The following is a 10,469-nucleotide window of genomic DNA, read 5'->3' as shown; positions in this document are numbered from 1 at the left end:
GCACTTACTTTTAGCAGGCATGAAAATGGTCAGGGGTGAGAAAGGTGCTCGAGGGGCGACGTGGCCCCTGATGGGGCCGGGAGGTGGGGGGACTCCAAAACCATGTTTAATTAAATGGGTTAATACATGTGGAAAGCTGTAACAAGTAGCATTCCCTTACCATTTGACATCTGCAATAATTTTATTTTGCCATAATGTGACCATCAGTCGCAAGGCCATACAATTTTAAGTTGGCCTTGGAATAGGGTGGACCTGAATGCCTACAGTACATGTATTTTAAAATAACTTAATTTTACAAGTACTGGTTAAATTAATTACATTATGTTTTTTGAGTCATGGGTTGAATAATTTTCAGATCAGCAAAAAAGTGATGTGGGAAAATAAAATAAGAACAAATCAAGAAATTACAAACATATAAAATAGGAAAGAACAAATTTACAAACAAAGTAAGATCTAACAGTATTGATTAGGTAGAGAAACAATATCAAATTAATATAACACTGTTTTCATTCTAAAAATAAAATATAATTTATCTTTTTAAAGCTATAAAAGTGATTTTCCTTTTGCCTTCTGTAGTCTGATTTACATAACGACTCAAACTCAAGCTTTTCTTTCAAGATGAACTGTCCCTTTAACGCCTGTGGAGAAGCGCTGATCTATACACTGACACATCTGATCAACTGCTCCCTTATAAATGTCTGTTTTTATGAGTATACTTGCAGAGACTGTGGCATTACAAGATCGTTTGTGCGTATATCTCCTGCCAAGCCCAAAGAAATCATGTGTTTGCGTTATTTTTAAAACGTGCGTTGGGCTTGGGCACGTATGCGCACAGAAAACCGCTCCGTTTAACGTTAGCATCTTTGTTGTTCAAATAGTCTAAAATCCACAACGTTTTGGAATGTCTTTTGGCATGGTGTTCATTGACTGATGCGGAAAGATGAATGAATACCTGTGTCTCTGGCGTTCTCTCCCGCGCTCGTTCTGACACAGCTGATGGAGCCTGCTTTTTGTTAGCAGGAGTGTCATCCGCTTTTACCCGTTCATATTTTGGCGCTTTCCCTCAGTGACGTTCGCATCTCATTTCATGACGTTAACAAAGCAAATGAAGCGATAGGCTACTGGTTATAAAACATGCACGTAGGATGCAAATTTTACAATCAAAGGGAGTAAATTTGTATTGTCGCCAATGGCGACCTTGACAGAAATTTCACTCGCAAATAAATATATTTGGTTGCAAATGCGACCATTTTAGTCGCAGTTTGGAGCCCTGTTGGTACTTCGGGGCTGCCAGGGCTTCTCAGTCCTCGCCCCCGGTGCCCTTCTTCCCCGAGGTGCATGAAGAGCTGACGCGGTCGTGGAAAACCCCGTTTTCCGCCCGGAACCGGCCGTTTCAGCCTTCTCCTCTCACTTCTCTCGAGGGTGGAGATGCCAGGAGGTATACTGGTATCCCGTCAGTGGAGCAGGCGGTCGCGATGCAGTTGTGTCCGGCCGGTGCCGCTTCCTCCTGGCGGGACCAGCCTACTCTCCCCTCATGGGCTTGTAGCCATTCGTCCGCTCTAACCGGCGCTGCTTACAAAGCCTGTGGGGAGGCAGCTTCAGCCCTGCATGCCATGGCATTGCTGCAGGTTCACCAGGCTAAGGCTCTGAGGGATCTGCACGAGGGAGGTCACGATTCGGCGGAGTTCTCCGAGCGGCGGCCGCCCCCGTTCCTCCCCGGGGCTCTTCTAAGAAGCGAGGAACCGGCAATTCTCTGCGGCCAAGAAGCAGACTTAGGCCATCGCTCAGATCATGCCACATCGGAAGCGTCCTACGCCTGCCCCGTCCACATCGGCGTCTCAGCCTGCTCCTCGCCGAGGGCGTTCTGCGGCGGCCGCCCCCGTTCCTCCCCGGGGCTCTTCTAGGAAGCGAGGAACCGGTCGTCAACAGTCCGCCCCCCCTCGCTCAGCCCGCTTTAAAGGGTGGAAAAAGCAAGTCGAAGCGGCCCTGAGACGGGCGACCTAGAGATGTAGGGCATCGCTCTTCAGGAGATGTTGAAGGCACCACTCCCCCCACCGGAGGGGGATAGGAGACAGCAATCGTCTTCCTCCTCCTTCGCCAGAGGGTTCATCGAGAGGCGTGAGGTGTCTTCAGCAGAGCCTCCCTTACTCGCCCACCCAGCAGCGGACTCAGGTGAGTGTTACTATACACAACACTGCTGTCGGTGCAGCCAATACGCACACACCGGCGATCACCTCCGTTGCGCCCGCCGCGGGTACACCAATCGTGCCTTTAGTCCCTCTCGCACGGTATCTGGGGGCGTGGGAACAGCTTCCCAGCCCGTCGCGTTGGCTTTTAAGCACGATTCGTCTCGGCTATGCGATACAATTTGCCCGGCGTTCCCCCAAATTCTCCGGCGTCGTTTCACTGCGGTGAGAGCTGCCGATGCGCACGTCCTCCGTGCGGAGATCGCTGTCCTATTGGCGAAGGACACGATCGAGCCGGTCCCTCCAGCCGAGATGAGGTCGGGGTTTTACAGCCCTTACTTTATTGTACCCAAGAAAAGCGGCGGCTTGCGACCGATCCTGGACCTGCGTTCGCTGAACCGTGCACTTCACAGAATGCCGTTCAAAATGCTGACGCCCAAGCGCATATTTCCATGCATTCGTCCAAACGATTGGTTCGCATCTATCGACCTGAAGGACGCGTACTTTCACGTATCGATTCTCCCCCGGCACAGGCCGTTTCTCCGCTTTGCGTTCGAGGGGCGAGCATACCAGTACAAAGTCCTCCCATTCGGGCTCTCTCTGTCGCCCCGTGTATTCACCAAAGTAGTGGAGGGGGCTTTAAAACCCCTGAGAGAGAAAGGTGTGCGCATTCTCGCGTATCTAGACGATTGGCTAATAATAGCTCAAACACGTCAGACGCTGTGCGATCACAGAGATTTAACCTTAAAACACCTCGCTCGTTTGGGTCTTCGGGTCAACTGGGAAAGGAGCAAGCTTTGCCCCGTGCAGAGAATCTCTTTTCTTGGGATGGAACTGGACTCGGTCGATTTGACAGCTCGTCTAACAGATGCGCGTGTACAGTCGATTCTGACTTGCCTGAATACATTCAAGAGCAAGAGCGCGGTCCCGCTGAAACAATTTCAGAGGCTCCTAGGGCATATGGCAGCAGCCGCAGCTGTAACTCTGCTCGAACTGCTTCATATGCGACCGCTTCAGCATTGGCTTCACGATCGAGTCCCGAGGAGAGCGTGGCTGCGCGGCATTCACCGTGTTATCATTACACCTGCGTGTCGTCGCACTTTCACTCCGTGGTTAGACCGTGCGTTTCTACGAGCAGGTGTGCCTCTGAGACAGGTCTCCAGGCATGCAATAGTATGCACAGATGCTTCGGACACGGGGTGGGGGGCCACGTACGATGGGCTTGCTGCTTCGGGGGTCTGGACGACACCCCAGCTGCATTGGCACATAAACTGCCGGGAAATGTGGGCTGTATATCTTGCGCTCGTCCGTTTCAACAACGAGTTACGGGGCAAAGACGTATTAGTTCGCACAGACAACACTGCGACCGTGGCGTACATCAATCGTCAAGGCGGTTTACGCTCACGTCACCTGTCGCATCTCGCCCGTCACCTCCTCACTTGGAGTCAGAAGAATTTACATTCCGGGCACACTCAATGTAGAGGCGGATGCGCTCTCTCGGGCTGCGCGTCCCGGCGATTGGCGACTCCACCCCATAGCGGTTCAGCAGATTTGGAGACGTTTCGGCAAAGCGCAGATAGATCTGTTTGCTTCCCCAGAGACGACTCATTGTTGCCTGTTCTATTCACTAGCCGACGACTCGCTCGGCGTGGATGCAGTGGCACACAGCTGGCCTCGAAACATGCGCAAATACGCGTTCCCTCCGGTGAGCCTCATTGCGCAAACCCTATGCAAGATCCGGGAGGACGAGGAGAGCGTGCTGTTGGTGGCACCGTATTGGACAACCAGGAGTTGGTTTCCAGAACTCTCTCTCCTCGCGACAGCCCCTCCTTGGAAGATTCCCCTGAGGAAGGACCTTCTTTCTCAACAAGAGGGCACATTATGGCACCCGCGCCCCGACCTTTGGAACCTCCATGTGTGGTCTCTGGACGGGGCACGGAGGATTTAAGTGATTTACCGCAAGAGCTATCTAACACTATTGCTGCAGCGCGAGGGCCGTCTACGAGACAGGCTTACGCGCTTAAATGGAACCTGTTTGTCGACTGGTGTTCTTCCCAAAGTGAAAACCCCCGAGAATGCCTGATTAGTGTTGTGCTTTTATATCTCCAGCGTCGCTTGGAGAATAGGCTGTCATCATCCACTATTAAGGTCGATATCGCTGCGATATCAGCTCACCATTCACCCGTAAACGGTAGGACAGTGGGTCAGCACGACCTGGTCATTAGATTTCTCAGAGGCGCTCGAAGGCTGAATCCTTCGCGTCCTCCCTCTATCCCTCCTTGGGACCTGTCCTTGGTGCTGAAATCACTCCAGGAAGCCCCATTCGAGCCTCTGCATAGTGTGAGAGTTAAATTTCTTACTATGAAGACATTAACTCTCCTTGCTTTGGCTTCTGTTAAGAGGATAGGGGATATTCATGCATTTTCGGTCGATGATTTGTGCCTTCAGTTCGGGCCAGCTGCATCCAGCGTAACACTGAGACCCCGGCCCGGCTTCGTGCCCAAAGTTCCCACCACTCCTTTCAGAGATCAAGTGGTGAACCTGCAAGCGCTGCCTTTGGAGCAGGCAGACCCAGCCATGGCTTTGTTATGCCCTGTTCGAGCACTACGTGTATATGGACAGGACGCAAAGCTTTAGGACCTCAGATCAGCTCTTTGTTTGTTACGGTGGTCAGCAGAAAGGGAAAGCTGTCACCAAGCAGAGGATGTCCCATTGGATTGTGGATACTATAGCCCTTGCAAATCAAAAGCAGGACGTGCCTTGTCCATTTAATTTACGTGCTCACTCTACACGCAGTGTGGCATCATCTTGGGCACTGGCTCGCGGTTCCTCGCTAACAGACATTTGTAGAGCTGCAGGCTGGGCGACACCTAATACGTTCACAAGATTCTATAGTGTTCGTGTCGAGCCGGTTTCCACTCGGGTTCTTTCTACTAACTAGTTAAGAATGCCGAGGGTCAGCTCATGTGTCGGCTTGGAGCCTCTTTTTTGGTGCTGCACATTTGCACCATTATGGAAGGCCATCGAGGCAAAAACGTCACAAAAACGTCCACCGCCCTGATAGCCGATGTTGCGGAGCATCCGCTGTCAGCCTATCACTGATGTATTCTCTGTAAACCTGTGTAGGCTAGGCGCCCACATTTGTCCCCTACGTGGGGTTCTAATCCTCCACGTTTTTCCTTAGCAGAGCCTGCTCTGCATCTCTCTGCATACCATGTTTGTCAGAGTCTTTTTGTGAGCAACATGTTGGTTGTTTCATATATTTTATGTCATCCATTTAACCTTCTTAGGGGATGGCTTCCGCAGTGTTCTAGCTCCACTCAGTTTAGACGCTTCCCCAGTTCGCTGGTTCACTATCGTGGGTTAATGAACAGGTAGTGACTGGCCTTCTGCATTTCGCCTTAGGTTCCGCCCCTTATGTGAGGGCGGAGGGCTTTTGCAGGCACTGGAAGGGTTCAGCTGCAGTGGCGTTTTGGTAGGGATTCCCAATTCGTCGGTCACAACGTAACGTCGTAGTGACCGACTGAAAGGGAACGTCTCAGTTACGTATGTATCCCTCGTTCCCAGAAGGAAGGGAAGGTAGATGTCACGTCACGTCGCCACAGTTTGCTGTTCCATTGCTGTTTTCAGGCCGGGCACTGTTGCTCGGCTTCTCGGCAATAATATAGCTGATTTGGTATTATGCACCTGCGGCTTATATACACACCTGGCGGGGCGGCGCCGGCATTATGCAAATACCTGCATGCCAAGTTCATTGGCGTTTTCATAGTTCTCGAAGTAGATAGGACACCCGCGAAGCGGTTTCCAATTCGTCGGTCACGCCGGGACGTCTCCGTTCCCTTCCTTCAGGGAACGAGGGTTACATACGTAACCGAGACCTTCCTCTATAATTATGAGCTAAGAACCACTTTTGGTGCTATTTGGCACTGTTTGTTTTTAGAGTGTATGTAGGATTTCACCACTAGAGGTCACATTTTGAAAACAAAGATGAAGCTTAATGAAGTTATGAAGGAGAGTTTTCACCATTTTCGTGGATATGTAAGAGAATAATGAAAGTGTTTAAAATTAAGTCAGAGAGATGTTGATTTTGCTGGATGTTGATGAAAAACAGCTGTGAATTATCAAAACCTGCTTAAGCAGCCATATCACAGGAAAATAAGTGAACAATGTCCCAATGTGAAGTGAGCTAGGGTCCTCAGAGGCGTAGCACCAAATTTTGGGCCCTGGGTACAAACCATCTTACTGGGCCCTGTACTAAATACCATAGTGATACCAATGAGTGGAGTATTGCCTTTTTATTATTAAAACACTTAAAATGCAAACAAAATAAGCCACGCTCTGATTAATATATTTTTTTTTATTGTCAAAAGTAATATTTACTGAGATGACAAAAGGTCTAACAATATACTGCAGTTCTGATGTCAGGGTGTGGTGGAGGATAGAACCCAATCGCAGACAGCTCGTAACTAAAAGACGTTTATTAAAACATAAATACCCTCGAGGGGGCAAGCAATGACAATAACTAGAAAATAATCATGACAGGACAGACAAAGCACACACGAGACGGTATCATTTGATACACAATGAACCAGCACAAGACATCAGACACAATGGCATTAAATAGGGAAAACTAAACTAGGGAACAATAACAAACAGCTGGAGGGAATTAACTAATCAAGACTTAACAAGGAAACAGGAGGGTAAGGTTAAGACTACAGACAGGAGAGCACGTGCTACACATAACACACGTCATGTAACTCTCCACACAAACACAAGACAAAATACGGGGATGACAGGACCCTGTCACTAAAAGACTAAACACACAAATGACAGACCAGATCCTGACATCTGAACAATGACCATACCAAATGAGAAAAACTTTAGTCTGAACATTAATAAACACAAACTAAATAATGTCAGTTTTTACTAAATGCCCATTGACGGATCTTTGAATGCACAAATTTGATGATCAGTCCAGTCAAATTGACCCTAAAGCTTTGACATCTCTGCAAAATATGCTAATTGACTTTTCCTTGATACTTTTTGACTTGAGGTTACTTTTAGTCACTTTGAATAAAAGTGTCTGCCAAGTATAAATGTACATACAGAACATAAAATGTTTCTATAAAACTGATCTAATGAGTGTTTTTACTATTAATATGTGGAAAAACTGGTAAAGCTGTTCTCAAATAAAATAATTGGGTAACACTTTACAGTAAGGTTCATTAGTTAACATTAGTTAACTACATTAGTTAACATGAACTAATAATGAACTGCACTTATACAGCTTTTATTAATCTTTGATAATCTTAATTTCAACAATTAGTAATACCTTATTAAAATCTTGTCAATGCACTGTGAACTAACATGCACAAACAGTAACTAATGTTAAAGGGTGCTGCGCAGGGCCGGCCCGAGGCATAAGCGAACCAAGCGGCTGCTTAGGGCCCCGCTGGCCACCAGGGGGCCCCCGCCCCAATCGTTTTTTAATTTTTATTTTTTATACAATTAAATAACTTAAACAGGTAATATAAATGGATGAATGAATGAATACGAATTTATAAATGAATAATTAAAGACAAGAAAATTTTGATTTGCAGACAACTATGTGTCTGCAGTGCTAGCGTTTTAGTCAGGCGCAACATAGACACCTGCGCCACCTGCGCGTCAGCGCGCAAGTGCACGACGTCGTCACTCACTGTAAACAATGATGAGCCATTTGACATGTCACAAAAAAGGATATATCCCTCTGGGGCCGAAAAGAGAACAAAGAAAAGGACCGAGGATGAGGAAAAAAAGAGCAAGATAAAGGTATGTTTGCATGATTATATAAAGTAACGTTATGTTTAATTTGTGTTAGTGGTGCATGCGCTCAAATAGCGAAAGTTTATCATTTGCACGTGTTTCAAAGGCTTGCAAAAGTTAACATTTCAAGTGATTTTAAACAATTTATCCCGCAAAAAGGCGCTAAAGTGAGCAGTATTCTGCATGCCCATGCGGTTTAAATTGTCCAGCCCAGCTCCCTTCAGAGATCAGAACACTAACACTTGATTTTTAAACTTTAGAGAGAGTTACGCTATTTTGTGTCATACTGTAGTCCATTAACATACATTTGAGGAATAGAGCACTGAAAATAACATAACGTGTTTATGCTCCGCCGTCGGTATTTCCGTCTGTGTGAGCGCGCCGCGTGTAAGTGCACTTAGTAGGGCACACATGGAGAGACGAAAATAAAATCTTTCTGTTCTTGACAGGGCACATACAAACAAAGTGATCTCCACAGTACTCTTTTCCACTAAAAACATTTGTTTATGTCTTTGGGCGGTTTATGTATAGATTAGGCAGAAACCAGGTCCGTGCTTCTCTTAAAGAGACAGTAACCTTAATTAACCTACTTAAATCTGTGTCATTAATGTTAATCAAACCTTCCAAGACAAAGAGAAAATCACTTCTGTAGCTCTAAAAAAGAATAATTATATTTAATTCATACAATAAAGTGTTATGATTCATTTGATTTGATTTCTGTACCTAATGCTAATTTTAGCCCTTATTTAATGTGCAACTTTGTTCTTTTTATAACTGTTTGTAAGTAATTTCCTCATTTTTTATTAGTTTTTCCAACCCCTTATTCTGCTGATCCGAAAAATGATCAGATCTGTGCCTCAAAAACCATAATGTGATCCGAACCGTGAGTTTTGTGATCCATCACACCCCTAGCTAGCGTTGCTGTATGTGTTGAAGTGAACGTTCCAACATCGGTAACGTTCCAGCTTCATAGGCAAAGCACATGCGCTCTCTGTCTAAGATCTTTGGTAAGAGATGGTTTTGGACTTTATGAGAATATATACCAATACCATGTTGGGTAGGAAGATTTCTGTGATGAAAATAGACTTCTATCTTATTTATATGGTGGGTAGTGATGTAACAGTGCTATCCTCATATTTATTTATTTATTGCTTGTTGTGTAAGTAATGAAAAATTAGCAAAATAAACTCATTCTGCTCGATCAACTATGCACTTATCCAATGCTATTTTTTTCAGGAACACTGTTGAAGTACTTTGGAGCACAACCAACTCTACCCGCCCCTGATGTTTCATCAAGTGTCAGTGCCTCCACAGCTGATGATGCAGCAGATGAGGTTTTTCTTGCTGGCCAATGTTAACATTCCATAGCCTGTTAATATGACATGACACATTGAAGAATAAAGTATTTTATTTAAGTATAGATTTTTTTCATTATTTAACCTCACTGTATTCATTTATAATGTAACATTAGAGCGTGACATTTGTGTCCGCGGGGTGGGAGGGGGGCCCCCAAACACATTCTGCTTAGGGCCTCCAAGAGGCTCAGGCCGGCACTGGTGCTGCGTTACAGTGGTTTAGAGCTTATCTGGGTGATAGAACTTTTTCGGTACGCCTTGGGAAGTTTGTGTCTTCTACTGCATCTCTTGTATGTGGAGTCCCTCAGGGTTCCATTCTTGGACCCATTTTATTTTCTTTATATATATTACCTTTAGGGTCCATATTTAGAAAACATGCCATCTCTTTTCACTGTTATGCAGATGACTCGCAACTCTATCTACCTTTGAAACGAAACAATGCAAACTCTATAGCACCTTTGTTGAGATGTCTTGAGGATGTTAAAGCTTGGATGGCCTCCAATTTCTTAAAGTTTAATGAAGATAAAACTGAAATCATTTTGTTTAAACCTGGTGGTACCATCAATACCCCCGATGTAGATCTGGGTGACTTAAATTCATATGTGAAGCCCGTTGTAAAAAACCTGGGTGTTTTAATGGACGGTGACTTTAAACTAGATAAACAGATTAATTTGGTAGTTAAATCGTGTTTTTATCAGTTAAGGCAATTATCTAAAGTCAAGTCATTTTTATCTTTCACTGATTTTGAGAGGGTCATCCATGCTTTTATATCATCCCGTCTGGACTATTGTAATAGTCTCTATGTTGGCATTGGTAAGACATCCCTAACACTCTTGCAGAGGGTACAAAATGCAGCTGCACGTTTATTAACTGGGACACGTAAACGAGACCACATTACACCTATTTTAGCTTCTCTTCACTGGTTGCCCATTCCTTTTAGAATTGATTTCAAGATTTTACTTTTAGTTTTTAAATCAGTAAACAACAATGCTCCAAAATACATCTCAAATCTATTACAGCCATATGCTCCATCTAGAGCACTTAGGTCTGCTGGGCAGCTGCTTTTAGTCTCCCCCAATGCAAGATTGAAGAGCAGAGGTGAACGTGCCTTTGCAGTAGCGGG

The 10,469-nt window shown here is 45.7% G+C and overlaps 1 long non-coding RNA gene across 1 annotated transcript; it reads left to right on the top strand.

Annotated features, from left to right (window-relative positions):
* The first annotated feature begins 7,595 nt into the window (after positions 1-7,595).
* LOC141358892 (uncharacterized) lies at positions 7,596-9,411 on the top strand. Its single transcript, XR_012365415.1, has 2 exons — positions 7,596-7,997; positions 9,228-9,411. It is a non-coding gene; the product is annotated as an uncharacterized lncRNA (long non-coding RNA).
* The last annotated feature ends 1,058 nt before the right edge of the window (positions 9,412-10,469 follow it).

Source organism: Misgurnus anguillicaudatus, chromosome 22 (genome assembly GCF_027580225.2).
Source record: "Misgurnus anguillicaudatus chromosome 22, ASM2758022v2, whole genome shotgun sequence".
Taxonomy (NCBI): Eukaryota; Metazoa; Chordata; class Actinopteri; order Cypriniformes; family Cobitidae; genus Misgurnus; species Misgurnus anguillicaudatus.
The sequence above is the reverse complement of the archived record's forward strand: the minus strand, read 5'-3'. Positions and strand labels throughout refer to the sequence as shown.